Source organism: Dipodomys merriami, unplaced genomic scaffold (genome assembly GCF_024711535.1).
Source record: "Dipodomys merriami isolate MVZ:Mamm:240054 unplaced genomic scaffold, mDipMer1.0.p SCAF_12, whole genome shotgun sequence".
Classification (NCBI taxonomy): Eukaryota; Metazoa; Chordata; class Mammalia; order Rodentia; family Heteromyidae; genus Dipodomys; species Dipodomys merriami.
Window position 1 is genome coordinate 40,052,794 of NW_027202493.1, and position 19,321 is coordinate 40,072,114.

Sequence of the window (19,321 nt, forward strand, 5' to 3'; positions counted from 1 at the left end):
GCCCTGTTCATTGCGGGAGGCATGTTCTGGGCATGTTGGCTCAGGACCAGAGGAGATTGGATAAAGGCCGAGTAGCAGGTGGAGATGGCCAGAGAGGAGAGATCCAGGCCTTCCACATGTAGAAGACAATAGCACAGTACTGTGGGTAGGCCCATGTCATTTCTGGAGAAGACCTGGGGTGGAGCTGTATGAGTGGCAACTGCATCTCCCAGACAGACCCCTGCAGACTCGTGACCGCCCTCTTCCCCTTCATGTGTGTTATAATTTGACTTCAAGTAAAAAGGGAGGTAAGACGAATCCTTCACATACCATTACTGACCATTTGGCACATGGCTTTAACACTATTGGATCTCAACCAAGACCACCACGGGGGTATCCTGATCAGCAGGCACTTTGGCCGGGTGCTGGTTCAGTGTAGGAGCTGAGTTGGAAGGGAGCTGCGTACGTGTGGTAACTCGAATCTGCTGTTGAACTCGGGGATGTGGAGATGCGGTCACCTCTTCTGAAAGGACAGACATTTTCCTGATGTGGGCTTCCAGCCAAGGGTGAACACGTATTGACCTTCTCTAGTTCCCTGTACTTTTTTTTTTCCCACACTGAAAGCATATTCTCTCTTAAGAGGAAGTTTGTTTTCCGTGTCCTGGAAATATCTGGCTCCCTGGAGAGCTGGAGGGTGGATCTGTCTCCGTTAAATGTCTCTTCCTCTGATGCAGTGAATGACCCCTCCTGCTTTCTTGAATGACATCAGCGGAGCCGTAATCAAAGCGGCTCACGCCTGACTCACTCAGGACTGTGAGAATTGACTTCCAGGGGAGCGGGGTGGGGGTGAGGCGGAGGAAACGGCCCCTGGCATGTGAATGACTTCCTGACTTTTCACTCGGGCAGTTTCAATTGTGGTCGGCCGTTCCCAGTGCTTTCTCTGAGCATCTGTTCATAGCCCTGAAGCTTCTTGAATGAATTCCCCCCACCCCACACCCACCCTTGCAGTGAGCCTGGCCAAGCCCACCTGAGCTTCCCACGTCACTACAGAAGGACTCAGGAGATCCATCTTGCAGGCTGGAAGCATCTGGATGCTGAGTGTGCGGCGTACTGGTCTCTGGACTGTGCATTTCCTTCCGTTGAAAGACACTGGTGGATTTTGGTACTGGGTGCTGACTTATGGGGTGAGAAAGAACTGTCTGGGGTTTCAAACACTGATGTGAAATGAAGAGCTCTCCTCGTGATTGCTTTCAGAAACAGAGAGATGTCAGCTGTTTCCAGCTCCCTAGCCATCAAGTCTCCCTTGTAATTATAACTTATTGTTCCACGGACTTCCTTTTCCATTGGACAGTGTCTCAAGGGTGGACGGGTCTCAGGGCTGGGCTTCCAGAAGCTGCCCTGGATAGTGCTCAAACACGTGCGCTGGGATTTTCTCAGAGTTCCTTAGCCTCTCTCTGCTGAGTTCTCCAAGACCAAAGCTTGGCACAGCACAGGCACAGAATCGTTTCCCAGTAAGGTCTTTCCCTCGTGACACCCCCACCCCCATAACTCATCACCTTGCCAGTCATCAGAACCTAGAACCCTCCAAGCCTCATCGTCTTGAATTCTGGTGTGCAGCAGGGTGTGTCCTCTTCTAAACTCCACGACGTGGGGACTTTACTTTCTTGGCACAGTAGAGAACTTTGCAATACCTTCCTCTCCTAGATTCACCAATTATTGACAATTGCTTCCATCTTCTATTTATTTGCTAATTAAAATAGTCACAGCCTGAAGTTTGCTATCTTAGCCATGTTGGAGCATATAGTTCCATGATATTAAATATATTCACAATGTATCGGTCCCATCGACCTCTGTGGATCTTCCTTTTGGAAAATGGAAACTCTGGACCCATTGAGCAGCAGCTGCCCTTTCCTCCTGTCAGCCACTGGCAGTCACCATCTTCTGTCTCTGATTGTTGCTCTTCGAATCCCCATGGGCTTTTGTGCTTTATCATTCTCTCTGGCTCTGTCTCACTGCCTCTGTCTCTCTCTCTCTCTATATATATATTTACAGTGACTGGAGACTTATTTATAATGGAGTCAGTAACATTCACATGATGTGAAATGTAAAAATACTCCAATGAGTGCCTCAAGGGGTAGAATGCCTGCCAAAATACTCCAATGTTCTTTATTCCCTCCCTTCTCTCCCCTCCCTCCCTCCCTTCTTTCCTTCTTTTCTTCCTTCCTTCCTCCCTCCCTCCCTCCCTCCATCCCTCTGTCCCTCCTTCCTTCCTTCCTCCCTCCCTCCGTCCCTTCTTCCTTCCTTCTCTCCCTCCCTCCCTCCCTCCCACCCTCCCTCCCTTCCCTCCCTCCCTCCCTCCCTCCCTCCCTCCCTCCTTCCTCCCTCCCTCCCTCCTTCCTTCCTTCCTTCCTTCCTTCCTTCCTTCCTTCCTTCCTTCCTTCCTTCCTTCCTTCCTTCCTTCCCCCCACTTTTCTCTCTGTCTTATTCTTTGTTTCTTTATTTTGGTCTAGTACTGGAGCTTGAACTCAGAGTCTTGCATTGTTATTCAGCTTTTTTGCTCAAATTTGACACTCTACCCCTTGAGCCACACATCTATGTCTGGCTTTTTGCCGATTAATTGGAGAAAAGACTCTTATGGACTTTTCTGCCCAAGTTGGTGTTAAATCACAGTACTCACATCTCAGCCTCCTGAGTAGCTAGGATTATAGGTATGAGCTACCAGTGCCCAGCTCATTCATTGACTTTTAACTTTCCACGTTTATTCTTATTTCCACAGCTAGGACAGAAATTCTTAAACTTTTTCCATGTTGGGCATAACTCAAACACCATGCCAGATACACAGTATCTCACAGATGCACACACACACAGACACACAGACACACATCTATAATGTGGGTTTTGTTTGTTTGTTTGTTTGTTTGTTTTTTTTACCATAAAAAGGTCTTCAAGAAAATTATAAAACCTGGGCACTGGTGGCTCCTGCCTGTAATCCTAGCTTACTTAGGAGGCTGAGACTGGAGGAAGATAGTTTGAATCCAGCCCAGGCAGAAAAGTCTATGAGACTCTTATCTCCAGAAGTGGAGCTGTGGCTTAACTGGTAAAGTGCTAGCCTTGAGCACAAAAGCTTAGGGAAAACACTTAGATCCTGAGTTCAAGCCCCAGGACGGGGCCCCTTCCCAAAGTCAATAAATGATTTAAAAAGAGCACAGTAATTGATTAACATGTAAATCTTTTGGGGAAAATAATTTAAAATACTCTTGAAGCAACCATAAAAAATTATAAATTTAGTCTTAAAATAGTTGCTCACATTTTATTTTTAGGCTGTACAAATCCCGTGGCTAATTGTGAAACCATTGAAAGATTTTTTTAAGATAATTGGCAACAAAGTTTTGATTGAATTGAATTTTTCATCCCTTTGATCAAGTCAGGGAATAGAACAAAAACTTTTTTTTTTTTTTTAGAAGGTAACATCTTCAACAGTAGCAAGATGTTGGCACTACAGTTTGTTTGCAATCTTTTTCTAAAGGATTAGCAGAAGACAGAGTCCTGTTCATTTTTATCACCTTGTCCTCTTTAGCGAAGTGCTAGGCACACAGCTGATCCTTTATGCTTTGTATCCTATGGAGCTGGAAATAGGGAGTATGCACATACACATGGAGGGCCGGTATCTTTCATCTTCACTGTCAGCCCCATCTCTCTCTTCATGCCGAGGAGCAGAGGTACAGGGGAATTCTCCTTTCCCCTTCATTATTTTGGATACTTCTTCATGTGGTGAGAATCTGACGAAGAGTCAAGGGTGGGGAATGTGGCGGGAGTTCTTGGTCACACCACCCCTGAACTGAGCTGCCTGGCTGTCTTTAAGAACTGGGCTAGCCTGGAAATTCCTGGATGTTATTTGACATTGAGGAGGAACCATAGGGGATGGTCGTGGAAGTGTTTTAAACCAAGGGAACTGGCTGAGTACATGAAAGGATTACAAGATGGTGGTCTAGACAGGAGGGCTTAGAATGCCAACGAGGCTCTCACTCGTGGTGTCTGAGGATGGAGAGTGGAGCAAGAGGAAGCAGGCAGGGTCTGGATGTGGCAGGCAGTGTCCCTGTCCACATGGTGAGTCTGCATGGGTAGGCTTGGAGCCATTTTGGGTACAGGATGGAGTGGACACAATAAACTTCACAAGTGACCCCTAAAATGACCAAAAGGCAGAAACCCAGTACCTCAGTGTTTACGTGATTAAAACCACAAAGAACATCTGTTGACATCACCATCAGAAGGATTTTTTTTTGGAGGGGGGGAGTTGGTCGTGAGGCTTGAACTCTGGGCCTGGGCGCCGTCCCTCAGCTCTTCAGCTCAAGGCTAGCGCTCTACCACTTGAGCCATAACGCCACTTCCAGTTTTTTGGTGGCTAACTGGAGATCAGAGTCTCACAGACATTCTTATCTGGGCTGGTTTTGAACTGTGATCCTCAGATCTCAGCCTCCTGAGTAGGTAGGATTACAGGCGTGAGCCACCCACATCTGACAGGAGGATTTTAAGACTCACTCCATCCTACCCCCGAGATGTGTGCGGGCTTTGCTGTAGACTGAGACAGAGGCCTCCATCCTGAGTTTATACTGAGAGGTGTAAAGGCCACAGACCTGAAATGTAGACCTGATATCCCACATGGTGGTGTCAAGCTCTGTTCCTTCAGTTTTCTTCTCCTTACTCCTTGTGGTCACTTAATTCCCCCAGTAAGTCTGTTCTCATGATCTTGTCTTCATTCATTCTTGTTTCCTTCACCTCCAAATTTACATCTGCAGCCTCAGCCTCACCAAGAACCTCAACTTTCTCTGATCTCAGCTTCAGACCTCCCTCCGCCACTCTCTCCACTCTCCTTCTATTTTACTCCGTCTTGTAGCCCAACAATCTTTTCTCACCAAGAATGCCAATGTATTGGTTCTACCATATTTTCCCCGTCCTTCACCCACGTGCTGTCGTGATTGTCTCTGCAGCTACTGGGAATTATAGGCTCCGTTACTATAATCTGTGGGTCTACTTCCCTCTTCCCATTCTTTCACTTCCTCATCGTGGTCACTTGGCCAAACCACAACTGCTGTCACACCCAGCTCCTTGTTTGCTTAGCACCCAGGTGTGTGATGGAGGAGATGGAGGTGCAGGAGACACATAGTCTCTTGGGCTCTTCAAAACCATAGCCTTGAATCTACAGTGGGTTGTTTTAATGTGGAAAAGCAATTTTGCTCTGTCACTAGTCAATTCATCCTCTCTCTATCTCTCCCTGTCTAGAATTGCCTTCCAATCTGTCACCAGCACTTTCCTCCTACACATAGCTTCCCTCCCAACTCATTTCTTAAACTGAATTTTATCAAAGTTAAACACGTATACAACATAAGAAGTCAACAAATGAAAAATAGTGGTTCTTTGCCAAATTTCTTTTCATCTTCTAAATCCCTCCCTCCCTCCCTCCCTCTCTCTCTCGATCTCTTTCTTTCTTTCCTTCTTTCTTTCTTTCTTTCCTTCCTTCCTTCCTTCCTTCTTTCCTTCTTTCCTTCTTTCTTTTGTTCTGGTACTGGAGTTTGAATTCAGGGCCTGGGAAGTGCTTTTTAATTTTTTCACTTAAGGCTAGCCCTCTATCATTTAAACCACACTTCCACTTCTGGCTTTTTGGTTGCTAATTGGAGATAAGAATCTTTTGGGTTTGTCTGCCTTGGCCTTAAACTGGGATCCTCAGATCTCAGCCTCCTGAGTAGCTAGGATTTCAGGTATGAGCCTTTGGTGTTTGGATTAAGATCTCTTTCAGTAATAGAAATGCTTTTGTCTATTTAATATTCTTTGTTCCAATTGACAAAAATTATATGTTTATTCCAAAAATATGTTGCTTTGAAATATGTGTACATTAAATATACACATATTATTTAATGGTCAAGTTGAACCAATTTAACCTATGTATTAATTTATGTAGTTACTAATTTTTATGATTAGAACACTTAAATCTATTACCCTACTAACATAATAAAATACATAATAATAAAATACATTGTTATTAGCTATAGTGACCATGCTATATAAATAACTCTTTCTTACATGCCATTGTTACTCTTTTTATATCTCTTCATATATTGTACCATCTTCTTTTATAGACTTATTTCTTTTCAGTTTTTGTAAGATATGAATAATAAAATATTACCTTCAGTTCTGGGCATGGCACACAAACACACAATGGATTATTGAGGAACACAGGATACATCTGTGCATGGGGTATAACTTAAGCACGTCTTGTCTGGACTAATTTTGGGGGACCAGTTCTTTACAACTCCTGTCCCGAGTATCAGAGTAGGAGGAAACTGCCTTTCAAGTTTGTGGGTCCTGTTGGGAAGGCTGTCTGAGGACATGCTTGGGTCAGCAGAGACGATATCTGAGTGGTGGCAGCATTTACACAACCGTCAAAATAGCTTGAATGAATGAGTCAGATCCTTTCTCAGGTAACATGAATGCAAACTTCATTTCTGCATAATGAACGATCATTTCCAATAGCATCTGTCCTGTCTTGCTTCTGTCTAGGGTTTAAATTGTGGTTTCAGTGTTATTCATGGATTAGTATAATATCTGCAACCATTGCTCCTAATAGCTGGAGAATATTATGCAATTTCAAACAAAAATACTCCTAAGCTTGTATGTATGTGGGTCTCAATGTAATGTTGTGAAAGGCAATAGTGATGATTCATTGGCAGTTAGATGGATCTTGGATTGGAAATTGATTTATTTTTCTATAAGATGTGGCAAGATATAATTAAGTTGGAAACAAAATTCAGCTTTCTCAAAATAATTTTGATTTTAGCTTTGAAATTTTAATTGTAACTCGAATCTTTAAGTAGTTGTACAAGAGTTGCCGGCGAGCAGAGCAGTTGATGTTTATATCTTGATCCATGTCACCCCTTTCACTTTGACTTTTTGCTTTTGAAATTTTAATAGATTCTTCGGAAGACACAACTTTTCGAAGGAGATATTACAAAATAAGCCTTTTATTTTGAGATTTCTTGTTTTGTTGAAAATGTAATTTTGTAAATTTTGATGTAATTTCATTTTTTCCCTCAAGTCCCATCACTGGCCATAGTGATGTAAAATATGTAAAACACTTTAGTTGTTATAGCAGTTATTTTTGCTAAAATAAAGTTAGAGTATTTGAAGTTTATGGAATAATTAAGTCATAGTTCTGAATCATCTCTAACTTTATTTCTGAACTAAACATTGCTGTCCAAACAACAGAACATATGACAAACACAATAACTACATTTAGTCATTGTTGTTTTTTTTCAAAACTTTGGTTCTTTTTAAAAAAATTATTTATTTATTTTTTATTGTGAGAATACCATACAGAAGGGTTACAATTACATGGGCAAGATAATGAGTACATTTCTTATCAAGCATTGTTGCCTCCTCTTTGTTTCCCCTTCCCCGCCCTTCCCATACTTCCCCCACCTCCCTCCACCTGATCCTCCCTCCCCCCACCATTCCAAAGTTGTGAAGTTCGTTTTTTGACATTACGACTTGTACATCTCATTGTTGCAATGGGTCCACCTGTATCCCTAGTTAAATGATTTGTTTTTGCCCTTCCCCTCCACAAATTATACCAACATCAAAAACAGTGAAAGCGGGGGTTATACTGTGGGAGAGGGACATACAAAGCAACATAGAAATCATCTTATAAATATGATAGAAACAATCACATGAAAGAAAAAAAACACTTGAATACTTACCTTGGGATTCATTCCCCTAACATCAACTTATCTGACCTTTTCTGCTTGATTCAGACATATACTAGTTATTGCAAATAAGGGAAACCATTCTTAAAAGCCTAGCTTGACGTATATTTTTCAATTTTGTTGTTATGAGATTATACTCATGAAGATAAAAAGATATTTTGCTTAACAGTTTGTTAGCTTGACTTACAAACATTTAGACATTTCAATGCATGGTACTATAGGTCTTGGTTTAGCTTCCTCTTCTGAGAGCATCCTGGACAAGTTAGGAGTTGAGATGAATACCTAATCCCTTTACTACTTTTCCATTCTTCCCCTACCACTCTCTCATCGTCTAGCTTGGATAGGGAGCAAATATTAAGGAGTATAATGTTCTAACAATCCATTGACCAGGGAGAGATTAGACACATGTTTTCTATATTTTCCAGCACTCGTGGTGAGATGACACATCCTATATCGTTGAGATGGTTTTTATAACCCTTACCTCCTTGAGAGCAGAGGCCATATAGAATTAATCTTTTTCTGTATCATGGTGGAGCAGAATTCCTTGGACATTAGGGAGTGTTTTGGAAAAATGTGAAACTTTAGCGAGGTCTTGGGGATGAGCAGAATTAGTATAGAGAAAGGGAAAAAACATCTGGTCTGGGAATGCAATTGTATGCTAAATATGAAGATGTACAGATGTGCACACATCTACGTGGATATATATATATATATATATATATATATATATATATATATATATATATATATATATATGGGTATATGTGTTTGCTTGTGTGTGTGTGTGTGTGTGTGTGTGTGTGTGTGTGTGAGACAGACAGAGGAAAGCAGGAAGATAGAGGGGTTTTAATTTGGAGAAAAACGTGGAAGATGATAGATAAAATAGGGCCCCAGTTGATGTAAGACCTTGGGAGGGAAAACCATGATTCTCAGGTTGCAGTGTGAACCCTTTGGAGTGGGGTGTGGGTGGTTGGGGATGGGAGCGGCATTGGGAAAAGGTGAGTTGATGGGTAATTGTGAATGGTTGCAGTTCCTCCCAATCAAGCAGAACAAAGAGTGATTAAGACAGTGCCCATTTGTCAGAAATTTGTTTAATATCTGGAAAGCTCCAAAGCAAGCAGGAAGCAAAGCACATTACCTACCTCACAACCAGCCTCTTCCTCCAAAGACATTTTTCAGAGCCAATTATTTTGAGCGTCTTCGCTTGGCTATAAAGCAAGCAGAGAGGCAGGAAGGGTGAGGGCCAGGAAAATTTGAGATGATTTTTCCCTTGTTATATAATGAAACAAAAAAAAAAAAACAACTAACAACAACCAACTAGATAAGAGCACCAGTCAGTCAGATTCTTTTAATTGGGGGCCAAGTTGAAATGTCCTCTGTTCTGTTTGCTTGAGAGAGAGAGAGAGAGAGAGAGAGAGAGAGAGAGAGAGAGAGAGAGAGAGAGAGAGAGAGAGAGAGAGAGAGAGAGAGAGAGAGAGAGAGAGAGTGTGTATGTGTGTGTTTAAAGAGCTTTATGTTAACAAATTCTAATTGATTTTGCTTTTCTTTTGGAAGGACATTTATGCCCATAAGAAAATGCAGCACCTGTCAGAGAAAAATCTTGTGAGATTGAGAAGATAAACAGTTTTTATTAAAAGAAATATGAAAAGAAGCACAGTCAATGTTCATCTCCACTGCTCTGTCCTAGCTCCCCAAGAAGTATTGTACAAACTATGATAAATGTGCACCCTGTCCTTTGGGTTTGGGAATTACCCTACAAAAACTAAAAATGACAAGAGGGTTCTAGTACTGGTCTTATTGGTAAGTGGTGTCTAACCTAGCAAAATGATGCCATCCATTTTCCTATTCAAGACAGAATGGATCGAAACAGATCATCTCCAAGGCTAGAGGGAGGTAGAAAATGATTGTCAAGAGGAAGGTATGGGGTGTCATTGCCTCTGAGCATTGTCAGCTGACAACGCAGACAAGGCATGCATGTATAATAACCCCATATGTACACACACCAGTAGCTATGTCTGTGTCTGCCTTGTGAGCGTTCATTTTGGAGATCAGTTTGACTGGATGGAGTGCTGTGTAGAGAGATGGGAGAATATTGCCATTGGGCATGTCTCTGAAGTTATTCCCAGAGGAGACTTGCATGTGGGTCAGTGAACATGGTAGGCAGGACCTACCCCCAGTGTGAGTGATCCCATCCAATGTGCGGGCCTGTATGGCACAGGAAAGCGGAAGCAGGGACAACCTTCCCAGCATTTCCGGAGAAGGTGTATCTTTCCTGCGGCTGCCCTTCAACACCAGACTCCAGGTTCTTAGCTCCAGTGACCCTGGGGGGCTATTAAACCTTTGGCCTTAGACTAAGATCTGCACCATTGGTTCAGCTGATTCCAAGGCTCCCAGATTCTAGGACTGAGCTTGGTCACCAACTTTCCAGTTTGAAGCCAGGCTCTTGGGGAATTGTTCAGCTTGCTGTGATCACGTGAGCCCAGCCCATGATGAATTTCCTCTTGTGACATGCATTCTGTTGCTTCTGTTTCTCTGGAGAATGCTGACTAATATACACCTGTACCAACAGGAAGGCAAACATCACTTCCTCATGCTATCTCTGACTCTGTTTCACTTCCAGATGGATCATTCTGGCTCACGCCCTCTGCTTATCTTCACCTCCTACTCCAACAGGGAGAATCTGGCTACTAGCTGAGATTCATTTACTCCTTCAACTCTAGTAACATGTATAGTGGGATCAAGATTATTCATCCAGACCCAACAGGAAACAACTAAGCAAGTAGAATGTGTGCGTACATACATTTCATTTCCCAGTTCCCATGTTCCTTTGTTAGCATCTTCCTCCAACCCCCTTCACTGACATTAGTTAATACCTCTGTAATATAGTTAGAATGTTTGTGTTACATTCTGTGCTCCATTTTGGTGTCTCCAAACTGGCTGGAATAAATCTTTATGTACTACTTTTCATCTCTCTTCCTTCCTTCAGCATACATTTTTTTCATTTTGATCCATGCTGTATGGATCAATAGCTTCTTTATCAAATATTCCATCACATAGCTACCCTGCAGTTGGTTTATTCATCTATTACTGTTCGTTTGGGTTGCTTCTAGTTTGGGGCTGTGATAAAGCCAGTTTGAGTACTTGTGTATATGTTATTAAACATATATATATATGTTATTAAACATATATATATATATATATAGTTGTTGAGGTAATATTCTTAGAATGGCTAGGTCATGTGGTAGATGCATGTTTTAACATTTTAAGAGACTACCAGTTTTCCAAAGTGATTGCAACATTCTGTATTCTCCTCAGCAAGGAAGGGAAGTTGTGGTTCTCCCAAATCTTCACCAACACTTGGTATGATCAGACTTCCTAATTCTGTTCTATTGGCTATATATAGTGGTTTCTTAATGCGGCTTTAGTTACACTTTTTTAATCAGTAATGATATAATTGTTCCTTGTCTTGTAGACATTTATTTCTTGGCAATATTTGTTGAAGATAGTGATGCTATTATTCTCAAAAACAATGACCCATGTAACTGTGGCATTTGTTTTGGACCTTTATTCCATTGGGTTATGTCTGGTTTTATGCTAGTACTACACCACTATAATTAATATAGCCTTTTGAAGCTCTGTTAATATAATAGGTGCATTAATGTTTAGGATTGTTGTATCTTATTGGTGACTTGGTCACTTTACCATTATGAAATGGCCTTTGTTCTTCATATATATATATACATTTATATATATATATATACACACACATACGCACACATACATACATACATAGACACACCCACACACATATGTATATATGACTTTTCTAAAGTCTTTTGTGTCACATTAATATTGTCATTCATCTTTCTTTTGATCAATATTCACATAGTACAGCTTTTCTTGTTATTTCAGTTTTAATTTGTGTCCTTGATACCTAAGTTATACTTCTTGTAGGCAACGTATGGTTGACTTGCAAAAATAGTATAGCTGAGTTTCCACGCGCCCCATTAACTTTCCCATGTAATGTTAGACTGATGCACTTGGAGCAATCTTGATTTTTAAAAATTTTTACTAAAGCCCATAAAAGTATAAAGTTTCTTTGTTTTTAACCTCATTTTTTTCTCTTTTAACATCGTATCAAGGATACCATCTTGTTCGTTTGTCTTGTTTACTTGGGATGCTCTTGAACTGGATAATTTCTTCAGTTTTCTGTATTGACGGCTTTAGTCTTAAGGAGTATTCACCAGGCATTTGGAAGGATGTCCCTCAACTGGGAATTATGATGCTTTTCTCCTAGTGTGTTTTCAGGAGAACATGAGGAGAAGAACCCATATTATTGCATCATGTCCAGGATGCAAGCAAGCTAAGTGTCCATTATCCAGGGTGCTTGGGGACAGAAGCATTTCATATTTCAGGTGCTTTCAGATTCTGGAATATTTCTATACTTTAGTGAGATACCTTGGTGATGTGACTCGAGTGTAACCATGAAGTTCACATATTTTCTTATATAACATTTCTTTGTGTTCTCTTCTGCTATGGTGGGAATGGTGAACTTATTCATCCCAGTTTTAATGTGTATGCTCCTCTTCCGATTGAATGGGTGGTTAATCACTTTCCTCCTAGACTGTCACCAGAACTTGATTTCAATCTTCTTCCTTTTTAATTGCAGTTTCTCAGCAGTAGGATTTAAAAATATGGGTCTCAACACATTCTTAATTTCAGCACCACAATGGTAAGGTGCCTTAGCCTGAATTCTAACCAGTCATTCCTCTGCACACCACATGCAGATTTATAGTGATATTAAGGGAGACATTGATCAAGACGCATTGTATTCATAAATGACTTGGTTGAATGGCAATTCCTTTATACAACTACTTAAAGAGAACATATATTTATAATATTACTATACCTATCACATAAACATTATATACAATAAATACAGAATAATTACAATAGGTGATATATAACATTTATATGTATAATTTTTTTGAAGGGAGCCCGATTTATGGAGCTTGGAAGAGCTATTGGGTTTTCTCTTTTTTTAAAAAATTTGTTGCTATTGCTTCTACATCTAAAGGAATAATATTGGGAGGGGAGGATAATATTGGTTTTTGCTCACCTGTTTAAACTTCATTCTCGCCTCTCTACCCAGGGGGCTGGCATGTGATTGTCATAAGGGCCTGATTTTCCATGTGTGAAGTGCCATCAACGTAGTGTCAGCAAGGCACATTTAGGCTGGCCTTAACCTGTGCTCCCTTGTCCCAGCTTCTTTCTTTCCCCTCTTCCATTCTTCTTTCCTTCCCACCTAGGACCTTCTACTGCTTGCTTCACTTCTTTTCTCCACTTTCAGCTCTTGTGTCCGTGCACACTTCCTCTTCCATACATCCCTTGCTCGCTCTCATCAGCTCCAAGTAAACAGGCGTCCGTCAGCAGTTGGTTGCTGTTTGTGTTCCCAGGCCCACTTGTTGAACTTTATCTTTGACAACTTATGTGCAGTCTTTGGATTCAATGCTGTATCCATGTGTACTAAGACTAGACTGCAGAGCAAAGTGCTGAATGATAAGTTAGACCTGGATCCCATCTCTAGAGTTCTTCACTGACTTCTTGGAGCTCAACACTCGAATGTCATGGAAAGTACTGGAAGCTGCTTTCAGGCCTTGGTATGGGAGCTGCCAGAAGACAGATAGGAGGCAGAGACAGGGTACTTCCTCCTTTATGCGTTTTATCTGTCCCCTGCTATCACTTAGTATATACATCCTCTGATGCAATTCTATAGGATATTGTATTATATATTACATATTACTTTTTCTTGTTCTTGTAATTTTGTCCTTTTTGAGACAAGGTTCTGCTATGCAGGCTGATCTGAGCTCACAAGCTCCTGCCTCCACCCTTTAAGTGCATTTAGAGGCATATGTCACCACATCAGGCCATTGGATACAATATTTGAAATGATTTTGTACATGTGACAGTTTCATGGTATGTAGTGTTCTTATTGTGGCATCCTGTCAGCTAGCAATCAAAAAGCTTTGAGTTTTGGATTGTGGAATACCCTAGACTGCAGAGTATCGAGGGTCAAACCATCAGCCTGACCCAAATCAGCAACATGACTTTCCATTATTTACCTTGATCACCCCATTGAACTGATAAATGTTAGGTCTCTCTTCTGTAGAATCAGGCACACATTCACCACACTTTAAAGTATTGTCTGCTTTGAAGGGAAGCCGCTATGGTTAGCATACTTTATGGAGCAGGCAGTTATATTCTGTCTCTTGAGACCAGAGTAACTCCTTAAAGTATTCATACATTTTCTGCACTCTATCTATCTATCTATCTATCTATCTATCTATCTATCTATCTATCTATCTATCTATCTATCTATCTATCTATCTATCTATCTATCTTTCTGTCTGTCTGTCTGTCTGTCTGTCTGTCTAATCTGTACAGTGTGAACATTTATTTTATAGTATAGGTTAAAATCCAATGACTCAATTTAGCAGAAACACAGATATTAAAAAAAACAAAACTACTTTCCTTTTATGTGGTAAGCCTTATGTGGTAAAGGCTCCATTCTCCAGATGGTGGTGCTATTGAGAGGGGACTGGATTGTGAGTGTACTCATGTTGTGTAACTCATGGGTTAATCTGTTCCTGAGTTTAGAGCTGAATGGGAGGTGAGGACGGGTTGGAGGAAGTAAGACATTGGGCATGCCTTTGAAGTGGATACTTGTCCCTGGCCCCCCCCCCCCTCTTCTCTCCTCTCTTTTTCTCCCTCTTCCTCTCCCTCACTCTTTTCCCTCTCTCTCCTCCCCCTTGCTCTCCCTCTCTGTTTCCTGTCTGCCATGAGGTTGACAGCTTTGTTTAGCCACACGCTTCCTCACTGTGCTCCGTCTCACTGCGGCCCAGAGACAATGGGGCTAAGCGATCATGGAGTATTTTGTTGCAGCAATGTGAAGTAACGAAGCCACCTCCTTTTGAGGAAACTCACACAGATATGTACATTAGTCAAAATGAATTTGTCCAACTCATGTTGTTTCCTCTGTTTCCTCTCTTTATTTTTTGGTGGTGCTGGAGAAACAAATCCAGTACATTTTTTTGGGTACCATTCTATTGCTGTGTCTTCACATCCTCTACTTTTCGGCAATATCTCAAACAATGTGTTTCGTTCCAAACAGCACAATCTCTGACATTATAATCTTAACTCTAGAATATAGCAGGCCTTTTTTTTTTAAGTTTTCCTATCTTTAACTTTTTAAACCTATGGGATACTATAAAATTTGATGTTTATTTTGATACTCATGTCTCTAAATTCTAACATCTGCTTCAGTCCTGGACTATTATTTATTTGAATTAAGGTTTGAACTCAGGGCCACTCCTTAGCTAAGCAAGGGTCTTGAATCAAGAACCTAGCCTTAAAAAAATTAGTTCTCAGATCGAGTCTTGCTTGGGCTGGCCTGTGACTTAAGTCCTTGTATCTATGCTCCCGTGTAGTTGGGATTTCAAACACGTACCATCATGCCTGCTTCATTCTTTGAGATAGGATCTCACTAATTTCTTTTTGCCTGGGCTTGCCTCAAACCACGATCCTCCTATATCTACCTCCCAAGTGGCTGGGATTATAGGCATAAACTACCACATCTGGCTCTAGATTGTTTTTTGTTGGTTGAATTTTCTTCTCATAAAACATGAGATTTTTGTCTTTGTTCCATTCCTAACAATTTTTTTTATAACTGGATTACAGACACTGTGAATTTTATCTTACTGTGTGCTAAATATATTTGTATTCTTATAGATTTTCTCAACTTTTATTTACACCCTTGAGATATTTAGGAGTGTTTTGTTTCATTTGCTCTCTTGCTTTTGAGATTTGTTAACTGGGATCTGGGCGCTGGTGGCTCACGCTTGTCCTCTTAGCACTCAGAAGGCTGAGATCTAAGGTTCAAGGTTCAAAGCCAATCAGATAGGATTGCTATCTCTGACTCATCACCCAAACTCCAGGAGTTGAGCTGTGGCGCAAGTGGTAGAATGATATCCTTGAGCAAAAAACCTCAGAGACAACACCCAGCCTTTGAGTTCAAGCCCCAGACTAGCACATTTGTGCATGCATGTGCGCACGCACACACACACACACACACACAGATTTGTTAAGTGTTAGACTCCTCTAAGTATCTAGTGCTCTGTGAATTATATGGTTTTCTAGTCTGGCTATTGGCAATAGACAATGTTCCTGACTTTGTATGAGTGCTGGGCACTTTCCCAAAATTCTTCTTGGTGGTTAGTTCCTTTGGCCTTGGGTTGATCAGCATCTTGCCAAGGAGACCTCTGCAAACGTATGGGCTTCCCACCCTATAGAGTTCTCTGCTGGCTAATATTCTGGTTATCAGCTTGATTTCCTTAATTCTGGGAATGTTTTGGTGTCTTCCTAGATTGCTTTCCCACTTGTACCTGGATAGTCTCTCAAGACTACATATATGTACACTCATATATATATAGACTATACACATATACATATATCTATATGTATTTGTTTGTTTATGGGGCAATGGTAGAGCTGACTTCCTTTGCTTCCTCTTTTTTTTTTAAAGGCTCACCTGTCTTCATAATACTCTAGGTGGAGTTTCTTGAGAAGTTGTTTGATACATTTTGTCTTTTTTGGTTTTGTTTAGTTTGGCTTTGTTTTTCCAGGAAGCAGGATAAAGCCTAGTGCCTGTTACTAAATCTTGGTAGAAGTTGGACATGGGTTCATTAAATGTTGGCGTCTAACCCAGACTTTTGAAAGATATACTGCAAACAAATAAACAAAACTCCCACCTGTGGTTTCATTCAGCCCTGGAGCAATGAGTTTGTGATCTGTGTGGCCATAGATCTCATGGACAGACAAAAACAAAAAAAGAAAAAAGAAAAAAAACAACAACAAAAAAAGAGAAAAGAGAAAAAACAATAACAACAAAAGAGACATTATACAACGTAGTAAGAAAGTTGCAAAAGGTGCTCCAAAAAAGAGACTCTTGGCATACACTGTGTCCCAGGCTTTCTGGACATTTGAGCAAGCTCTGAGTACTAGAAAGATCTTATCTAAAGAAGGTATAGAGAGAGGAGGGGAGAGTCCAGGCTGGAGATTCCCCATGAATAAATAGGGTTGGAGTGGAGTCAATCATAGCATGTGGGAATTACAAGCGATAGGTGTGACGGTACTGAAGCATAATTGACACGGTGGAAATGGTAGGGCAGTCAGCAGGTTCAAAGCTCCCTAGGTAATGCTAAAACATTTAGTCTTCCTGTTCTGAAAAATGGGGAGAATCTGAAGGTTCACTTTTGGAGCAAGGGAGTGATAGATCTGGTGGTAGAGTGAAGATGAGGTTGAGCAGAAAAGATTGGCTTTTGGGTAACAATTTGGGAGGTCACTTTCTTCAGTCCCTGCAGGAGATGTAGGACTAAGCTGAGATGTGGGAGTCACATGTGGAACATTCAGGAAGGACAATTATTTAGATGCAAAATGTCATGATGTTGTAACTTACTGAGTGCTAAGGAGTGAGGGAGAGGTTGTAGATATAAATTAAGTCTCACCACATGCAAAAAAAAGTTGGAATGAATTGTTATGAGGTGTTATGGGGAGGAATAGTTCCGGGTCAGGGAAAGGTCAGGAAATGCTGAGCTTTGGAGTGGTTCTGAGAGGATGGATGCTCTTTGTAAGATCTTCTTCTGACTCTCACCCCCACCCTTTCACCCATGTCCTCTGGAGTCAAGCAGAAAGCACAAGCACATCAATGTTGTGATGCTGTCACAATATCAGATTGCCATTCACGGAACTCTAATCACTGACATTTTTTTAAAATCACCATTTCCTGATAATTTGAGGAACAGGCTTTGGAGCAGCTGTCTTCAGTTGGGCAGAGCTCACTCTGGAGCCACTACTGGTACCACAATTCAGTGAATGACTCTTACTGGAAACGGCTAGCACATTACCCGAGCAGCAGTATGGGCTGGCCCATACATCTATGATAGAAACAGTCTGATCATGACAGTAATGTGACGATTCATCTTGGAGTGACCTTGGTCAAGTCACTTCCATACCTCAACTCTCAGTTTCCTTGTTAAAATTGTCAGTATGATTGACAACTGTTGGACAGAGAAGGTTGTGAGAATAAAACGTGTTACAAGTTATAAAACTGTCAGTTATCCTTTCTTTAAGAAAAGATTACCTAATATTGAGAGGATGATAAATGTGTTCCATGGCCAATGTGGCTTTGACCAAACAAGTAACACCAAATCCAGACTGTAGGACTGGGTATAAAAATGAGGTGTAGAGGTGAAGGCAGTGGCTTTTAACCCTGGGTGTGTGTTGGAATCACGTATGGAGCTGTAACAAATACTGATGTGTGAGCAACACCCCAAGTGATAAGTGATGGTTCTGTAGGGGCCTGGATGTGACCCGAGCTCTTGAACGTTGAACGCCCCGTTGATTCCAGTGCACACCAGGAATGGAGGAACCTCTACTGTAGTCTCTTGATCTCACTGATTTTGTGGGAAGCCAGACAAAAGCTGGTAATGGGGACAAGGGAGGATTTAAAAAAATAGTTATTTGTTTTTATTGGTGTTACTGAGTTCTGAGCTCAGGTTCTCCTGCTTGCTAGGCAGGTCCTCTACCTCATAAGCCATGGTTCTAGTCTTTTTTTCTCTTTATTTTTCAGATAGGGTTTCCTGTCTTTGTCTGGGCCTGGCCTCCTCTCTCTACTACCTAAGTAGCTACGATTACATGACTTTTTGCTTTCTAAGCACGTGGCTAAGAAACATGGGATTCTTAGGGAGGCTGGGCTGAAACAAAGGTATGAAGATGAAAAGCATCTTGGGAGATAATCTTTTTAAGTTCCAGCCTTTTGTTTTTGGTTTTTGAGAAACAACATTGGAATGCATTTATGGAATAAATATATCAACAAAAGACACTTTCTGTTTTCAGGATGAACAAAGATGTCAGCTGATGTCTTTCTCTGCCAGAAGGGGCTAATATTAGTCTATGAACAATTGTTGGGTTTAGGAGGAGACAGGCATTCAGTCTATGGAAAAGCTACAGATATCAGATGTAGCAGATTAAAAAAATACAGAGCACATTTAAATGGTGATTTAAGACCAACATGGTCTTTGGAATGCACATTTCTAATTATATAATTTGTTAACTTAAATTCAAATTTAACTGAATGTGCACTGCATGTATATGTGTATATAATATGTATATGTATGTGTATATATGTATATGTATATGTATATCTATATATCAAACTTAGGGTAAACCTATTTAGTAAGACTAGAACAGAACCCGAAGCAAGTGAAGGTGAGCTACTCTAGGAGTCAAAAGTTGTGTATGGACTGAAATTGTACTGGATTAGTATTGCCTAGGTTCTTGAGATTAGTCTGGGTTTGAAAGAAAAAACTGGAAATCAAGTCATCCTCAAAGCTGCTTTAATAATACGGTGGACAGTACTCATATGCTTTTCTAAAGGGCTTTCATTCTCTTGCCTGGTCCTCCAAACCACCAAGGGGTTGGCTTTCATGAGGCTCCATTTAACAGTGGAAAACCCAAAGGCTTAGAAA